This window comes from Gossypium hirsutum, chromosome A11 (assembly GCF_007990345.1).
Source record: "Gossypium hirsutum isolate 1008001.06 chromosome A11, Gossypium_hirsutum_v2.1, whole genome shotgun sequence".
Taxonomy (NCBI): domain Eukaryota; kingdom Viridiplantae; phylum Streptophyta; class Magnoliopsida; order Malvales; family Malvaceae; genus Gossypium; species Gossypium hirsutum.
Genome location: NC_053434.1, coordinates 93,842,297 through 93,849,926, shown reverse-complemented (window position 1 = coordinate 93,849,926; position 7,630 = coordinate 93,842,297). Strand labels below are relative to the sequence as shown.

Here is a 7,630-nt window from a genome sequence, read left to right as displayed (position 1 = left end):
ACACGCTGAGGTGATTTTAATTTCTATTTTTCAAAAATCGACTCATATTGCGAGAGGTGAGTTGAGCCTCGTTTCACTTGCTGAGGTATTTTCAATTTCTGTTTTTCAATTTCTGCCTTTCAAAAAATCAACTCATATTGCGAGAGGTGAATTGAGCCTCAGGACACGTTGAGGTAATATTAATTTTTGTTCATCAAAAAAATCAACTCATATTGCAAGAGGTGAGTTGAGCCTCAGGACACGCTGAGGTATTTTCAATTTCTGTTTTTCAATTTATATTTTTAAAAAATCAACTCATATTGCGAGAGGTGAGTTGAGCCTCAGGGCACGTTGAGGTATTTTCAATTTCTGCTTTTCAATTTCTGCTTTTCAAGAAATCAACTCATATTGCAAGAGGTGAGTTGAGCCTCAGGACACGTTGAGGTATTTTCAATTTCTGTTTTTTTCAATTCATATATTTCAAAAATCAACTCATATTGCGAGAGTTGAGTTGAGCCTTGGGTCACATGTCGAGGTATTTTCAAAATCTACTTTTCAAATTAAGTTTCAAAAACCAACTCATATTGCGAGAGGTGAGTTGAGCCTTGGCTCACATGCTGAGCTATCTTCAATTTCTATTTTTAATGTCTATTTTTAAAGAGTCAATTCATATTGCGAGAAATGAGTTGAGCTCAGGATCACATGCCGAGTAAAGAATAAAGATTGGAGCTGATTGAAGACACCAGATTTTGTCTCCCTGAAGTTGCAGTTGAACTGATCGAGGATTACAGATCTTGCCTTTCTGAGGTCGCAGAAGAAAAAACCACAAACCTTATCTCACTGAAGCGATAGAAGAGCAGATTGAAGTTGTAGATCTCATCTTTCTGAAGTTACAGTGAAGCAGATCGAAGCCACAAATTTCATATCCTTGAACTTACATTGGAGTAGATTGAAGCTACAAGGCGTATATCAGAAGATGTAGTGGATTGAACTAAAGCTACAAGATGCGGTAGACTGGAAAGAGACTACCTGAAGAAGAAAAGAGCCAAGGAGGTCAAAGCTCGATGAGGCCGGGCAAAATTGGCCTTTTTTAAAAGTCTTTACTCTATTTTCGTTACACGACAACAACTCTGTTCTCGCTATACAACAATGAGTAAAGAGGGGCAGTTGTTATAGCCCAATTTTGCCCCATGACCCATTTACACTAAACTCCAAAACTTATTTACATCAAACCCGAAGCCCAAAATTTTAGCCCACCTAACCACTACCCAATACCCAACCAAACTAAATAGACCACAGCCCAATAAACACACTAAAACCCAACACTAGCCCAAACCCAATTGAAACCCTAAACCAAATTCAAAAAAAAAGCTATCACAAACCCTAGCCTCTCCCCACTTGCCTCTGCCACAACCTACTCACTGCAACACCATCCCTTGGCGCCACCTGCCCCACAGTCACCTCCACCTATCATTAACTGACCTACACAATCAAGCAAACACGCAAGCAATAGGTTAGGACATTGTAAATGGTTATAAAAAGCCAAGTCTAAAATCTTTTTTCTTTTTCGGCAGTTCAAGCAAAAATATAATACATACATTAGTTTTAAAAAAAAACAATAGATCAGTACCATAGATCGTTCGAATCAAGATCGAAACCAAAAAAAAGGTGATTAAAATTTTTTCTTTTACTGAATCTGTTTTTTTCTGTTTTGTTTTTCTTTTTCTTCTTTCTTTTATATTCTAACATATATCTATATACATATATATTATATTATTAAACTAAAAAAATAAAAGTTCTACCTTTTCCGGCCACCGTGGACGGTGGCCGACGACGGCGACGGCGGTGGTGTGCGGTGGCCCTCCTGGCCGGAATCTGGGGTTACCCAGAGAGAAAGAGAGAATTCTCCCTTTTTTTTCTGAAACAGCAATGAAATGAGCTGTTTGAAAATTTTTTGGGCTTTATAATTGGACCGAAACGGCAGCGTTTTGGGTACCCTCCCCAGATGCAAAACAACGTCGTTTTGGGGAGGGAACCCGTGACCTGACCCACCTGGGAAGAGGATCCGCGTGTTTTTTTAAACGGAAGGGCTATTTGCGTATTTAGCCCTTCCGCTTTTTCATGTATTTTCAATCAAGTTTATTTTGATTTTTAATTCGACCTTGAAATTTGTTACACTTTTCAATTGAGTCACCCACGCTGCTGCGCGTTTTGGCTGAAGGAGTTTATTGCACTTTTGGTCCCTCTAGGTCATGCCCGCGTTGCAATTTGGCTCGATTTCCTATTTTATTTCTAATTTCACCCCAAGAATTCTGCTTTGGTCTCAATTCCGTCTTTTTTTTTTGTTCTTAAATAGTATTTGTAATATTAATTTTGCTATATTATTATTATATTATTGTTACTTATTATTATTATTATTGTTATGTACATATTATTTATACTATACTTAATATTATTATTATTATTATTATTATATTTACTATTATTATTATAAATATTAGTGTATATTTTTATTATATATGTATATATATACTCTTTATATGGTATTTTTTTAACATTATTATATTTACTATTATCTCTATTATATTTAATATATTATTATTTACTTTCCTTACCTTATTATTATGTCATACTTTCTTTTGTATTTTTACTATTATTGTTATTATTATATTATTATTATTTATTATTATATTTATATAATATTATTAATAGGTACTTTTAACATTATTATTTCTAATATGTAAATGCTATGTAAATATTTTAATACTATATTATGTATACATTTTTGTATATATTATGTATAAATGTCTTTTAATATTGTATATCATATGTATATATGTTTCGAATACTATATCATATTTTTCTTATATTATCTTATATATATTTCTTTTAATACTATTATTATGTATATATTTTAATATCATTAGTTATACATTTTTATACTATTTCATATATATATATATATATATATTTTTATATTATCCTTATTATTATTATTAATATTAGTAAGCGTTTTATCATATGTATATATACTCTCAATATTATATTTTTATATGTATACTCTTAATATCATATTATACTTATTATTTTCACTATTATTACTTACTTTTAATATTATTGTTATTATTTACATATATGTATAGATATATTTATGTACTTATTATAAATGTATCATTTTCTTATTTTATTATTATGTATATACTTTTAAGATTATTACATGTTTATTTTTAATACATATGTATATATTTATATGGTATTATTAATATATTTTTTTGTTATTAGTATTTCTAATATATTATGTATATATTTTTAGTGTTATTATGTATATACCTGTTATTCCTATAATTACGTAGATATTGTAACCCATATGTGTTACTATTGTTGTTATAACTATTATTATCACATATATATTGTTAATGTTTTATATATTATTTGATTCGTATATTCTTAACTTTTTGTTATTTGTCTGTTCCGAACTTAGCATATTAGTTCACATTTTATTTCAACATCGATGTTATTTTTTATTTAGAATATTTTCATTACATCGATATTAGCTTTTTTATATTTTCATTCATTTTTTTTTATAAATAAGGCAACGCACCGATTTAACATTAAGTTGTCAATTTCATCGCTATGATGGGTGAATATCAATCGGCTTGTGTTAAAAACGGAACGTCCTTCTCAAAAGAAATCGAAATTTTAAAGATCCTCGTGTTTTGATCGGATCTCGATTAAATGTTACATTGACTTCGCATTTTTGAAAATTAAGACAATACACATTTAACGAGATACCAATTTTAGGCGTCGCGAGGGTGCTAATACCTTCCTCGTGCGTAACCGACTCCTGAACCCTATTTTTTTCTCTGGATTTTCGCATAGACCCAAATTTGGCCTTCATTTTTATTCAAGAATAAATTTTCTTTTCAAAAAAGATGATTTATTAGGTGTCTGATCACACCTGGAAAAAAGGTTGGTGGTGACTCCTTTTTGTTATAAAAATCGAACCTCGATTTTCAAGTTTTCAATAAATCGCCACATTTAGCGACCAAACTAAAATTTTTACATCGCTACAATATATAATCCGCATCATAAAGTATATAAAACCTCATATTGTTTATTGTTGTATTGTTTAAACTACTTCGAATGAAAAAAAAAAGTATTACTATTGTTGTGTTTTGCATATTTAATATTTGGTTGACTAAATCACATTTATTGCACACCAAAGATTACTGTTGAATTGTGCTATGTGCTACTTAACATTTATTCTAAGTAAGAATTTAATTGAATACTTATGTCTCCCAATATTTTTCCAATTATTTAATTTAAACTTGTTTATTAAAAATATTTGAAATACGCAAATTTTCATATGTAAGAAATCAAAATGTTGATTGTTCTTTTAATGGTTACTTATATGATTTACTTATCTGAGGTTTTCTTTTTTTCTTTTTGTGTGCGCCGTTCAAAGGTAGCGTAAAAGAAATTCATTCGGCAATTAGAAAAATCGATTTCAAAAATGGTTTTATTTGTACAGTGAAATTTTAAATTTTTTTTTTATAAAATCAAGTCTTTGTTATGTTATCTATGACAATAAATTTTATCAAATTTAGTATTTATGTTATTTTCTTAGTGAGATTTGTCAATTCTTAGCTTTCAATCAAAACAATTTGTTTTTGCTATTCTCGAACCTTCGGTTGTTAAAAGAGTAGGGTTTTAATCCTGAACTGATCACACAATGAAAATGTTAACTTTCCGATAAGTAAAGTTAATTGTCTCTATGAGTAAAGTGAAACCAAAATCAATAACTCTAGTTCTCACGAAAATAGATCTTATTTTGAAAAAATAAATCACTAAATTTTAATAGAGTAACTACACTAAATGATGTGTATATTTTGGCTTAACCTGTTGTTTCTATCTATAGGAAAAATAACACAGAGTTAATTAGAAAAAAAATAATATTTTAATAAAAAACGCAAATACCCTTTTGAGATAGTGGGCGGCACACACACTAGGAATACTCGATGTGCCGTCCACCCCATGTCCAAGTGGTCTTCTTGAGCATTTATTTGTATTTGGTATAATTATATGTGTTCTCCTACTTTAAAATAGACTCACTTATTTAATTATAATAAATCAAAGAATAATTCAAATAAACTAAATTATTTTCAAAGTTTTCTCTTGTTCCATTAGGAAAAAAATACATTTATTGTGCATAGTAATTCAAGCAATTTATTTCTCTTCTGTCATTTTCATTCATTCATTAGCAGCAGTTCAAATTGCAGTTTGTTAAGGGTTGTGTTGAGTTAACGAAGGGACCAATTGGACATATATAATTAGGGTTTAAATCATTTATAATTAAGTTTCTACTGATCTTCCATCAGTTACAACATTTTTAGTCTTGAAGTCATTCTATTAAAAGTACCATGATAGAACACTTCCTATTATATAGTATTACTAATGGTGGAGCCACTAAGAGACCTAGGGGGCCATGGTAAATTTTCAATTTAGGCCTTTTATAATTTATAAAAATTTAAATTGGTCATGGTAAAATTGTATTGGCCCCAAAAATAATAAAATTTGATTTAGCACTTTAAAAATTATAATTATATAGACTACTAAAATGATAAAATTACATTTTTACTATCATAAAAATATACAATTTAATTTTGGCTCCCCAAAAAAAAAATCTTACTCCACCACTTAGAATTATGAAAGCAATTTATAATTATATTTGTTCAATGACCTTATCATAAGTGTGTTACCCTTACAAGATATCTTGAATTTCTTTAGGTTAAAATCGTTAACCCAATATAATCATATTTTATTTCATGGTAACTGTTGTATTTTCTATGATGAAAAAGATGATCACTAATAGATAGATATAATATTCATTTTATAACGAGCTATTTTTTTTTATGTCGAAAAATTCGATTTGAAGTACAAATTTTCTTAAATAGAGATAATCTGAATACTAAATCGAAAAGTTCATGAGTTGATTAAGGAATCAGCAATTAGAAAATATAAAATGATTTAATCGAATAACTGGTGAAAATAGTATAGGACGCAAAATGGTTAAATTTATGAGATTGGATTAAGGAAAAATTAATGACTTAATTTACAAATTCACCAAGGACTTAAGATTAATAGAATAATTATACAATATTGTTAGTGGACATGCATGATCACTACCATTTAGTACAATTATCAATTATCATGTTAAACCACAACCATTGGATTTTAAGTTACTATTAATTAATTAAGTTTATATATATATATATATATAAAAGGAAGTTTCATAATCTTCTTCTTCCACCATATGTTCAAGGGAAAGAAAGTTTTTCTTTCTCCATTCTTGCATGCCGTGACCTAGACTAGAGAATTGACGAGTTTTCTCTTCAAATTTTAATCAGATTTTTAGCTGGAAATGTTAGATAAGTATTGTAGTAGCCCAAATTTGCCCGGGCCCGTAGGATAAACAAATAAAAATAAATAAATAAAAGTTTATTTATTTCAGTCCAGTTTACAAAAACCCAAATGTTAGTGGCCCAAATACTTAAAACCTCAAACCCGTTACACACACGCCCAAAATTACATTTTAGCCCAACCAAATACTAGCCCGTTTACACCCAACCAGGTATGGCCCAAATGGCCCAATTTGGTAAACAGGAGAAGGAAAACCTAGGGTTTCTGGAACCCTAGGCGCCGCAAACGGAAGGTTCCAGAGCTTGTATCACAGGCACGCTAATCGTCACCACCATCGGTGCCGTGATTCCAGGCCCCATGGCGCGCCGTGATCGATGCACGGATCAACGTTTTCTCGCCATGAAATCCTCAATGGTACCTGCAAAAGAGAAGAAGAACCACAACAGCAAAGGAAATAAACATGGAAAGAAATCAACAGATTCTTTCCCTAAAATGTAATTGAGGGTTATAAAAACCCATTTCTTTTAATCTGTAATAAAGGTTTTTTTGGCAAGAACAGAGAGATTCAATAAAAACAAAATCGTTCTTATACTAAAGAAACCAGCAGTCGATCGAAATACATAAAGGTGGATGCTTTAAATATATGTACATGTATATATTGCAAATAATGAAAAGGAAAAGGGAAGCGTACCATTTTGATTCGTGTCGGAAAAAGGAAACTTTCCAGTTTCCAACCACCGTACGTGGAGGCCAAGAAGGGGGCGCGTGAGTGCGTGCAAACTCCGGACGGAGGCACGATAGCCCTCCAACAACTAACCCCAAGTCCTCGTTCAGAGGATTCTTTTCTTTTTTTCTAAAACAGAGTGCAAAATGATTTTAAAACTAAAATCTGGCTTATATAGTCTTGATGAAACGGTGCCGTTTTGGTTTAATTCAATAAACATAAAATGGTGTCGTTTCAAGGCTTAGGATCCGCACGTTGACCCGATGACCCGGGGAGGATCCGCGTGTTTTTGATAAGTGGGTGAGTTGCTCAATTGATTCCCCCAATTTATTAAATTCTGTAATTTCATTTTATTTTATTTTTAATTCGGCCTTAATATTTTATAGTTATTTCAATTTAGTCCTAATGGCTTTTGAACTATACTCTGAGGTACGACGGCGTTTTGGAATTAAGGCCAATTGCCCAGTGAGTCCCTCGATTTTTATGCGTTTTCCTAATTGGCTCAAA

At 30.8% G+C, this 7,630-nt stretch overlaps 1 long non-coding RNA gene across 1 annotated transcript; it reads right to left on the bottom strand.

Moving 5' to 3' along the window:
- Positions 1-6,462: 6,462 nt before the first annotated feature.
- LOC121209871 (uncharacterized) lies at positions 6,463-7,326 on the bottom strand. The gene is made up of 2 exons (XR_005905022.1): positions 7,091-7,326; positions 6,463-6,817 (listed from the first exon to the last, which is right to left on the bottom strand). It is a non-coding gene; the product is annotated as an uncharacterized lncRNA (long non-coding RNA).
- Positions 7,327-7,630: the final 304 nt, after the last annotated feature.